Here is a 740-nt window from a genome sequence, read left to right as displayed (position 1 = left end):
GCATGACTCTGAAAACCACCCTCCCGTGCCTCCAGAGCTGGAGACCACCCTCCCGTGGCTCTAGAGATGAAATGGCCTTTGTGCCACCAAACCCTGGGTCGCCATGTCTCCGGGCAATATACACACACACTCATAGCCTTACGCGTGACTCTGGAGACCACCCTCCCGTGGCTCCAGAGCTTAAATGGCCTTTGTGCCACCAAACCCTGGTCACCATGCTTCCGGGCAATATCCACACACACACATACCAAGAACGCCTCAACCGTAGCTAGCTCCTACACACACGTGACTTCACATGCTTCAAACCTATGCCTCCGCAGGCAACATACCAATGCCTTCGTAGTATACACATATGTGAATGCACGCACAAACCTAGCTCGTAAATAGACGTGACTGCAATTACTTCAAACCCGTGCCTTCAGCACAACGTTCAGCACAAACTTCAGCACATGCTTCAAACACATGCTTCAAACTTGTGCCTTCAGCACAACCTACTATATAAAAATTAAACAAGCAGGTTCCCTTGCGCCGGAGGCGCCGTGCCACACTTCGACCTACACACACTTCGACCTATGCCCTTCAAGATGTTTATGAAAATTAAACGAGCCGAAGGCGAGCCGGAGGTTCCCTTGCGCCGGAGGCACCGTGTCACATGCCGCACGACCAACGCGCCGCACAACCAACACACACTTCGACCTATGCCCCCCCCCTTCAAGATGTTTATGAAAATTAAACGAGCC

Source organism: Triticum dicoccoides, chromosome 1A (genome assembly GCF_002162155.2).
Source record: "Triticum dicoccoides isolate Atlit2015 ecotype Zavitan chromosome 1A, WEW_v2.0, whole genome shotgun sequence".
In the NCBI taxonomy this organism is placed as follows: Eukaryota; Viridiplantae; Streptophyta; class Magnoliopsida; order Poales; family Poaceae; genus Triticum; species Triticum dicoccoides.
Note: the sequence above shows the minus strand (reverse complement) of the source record.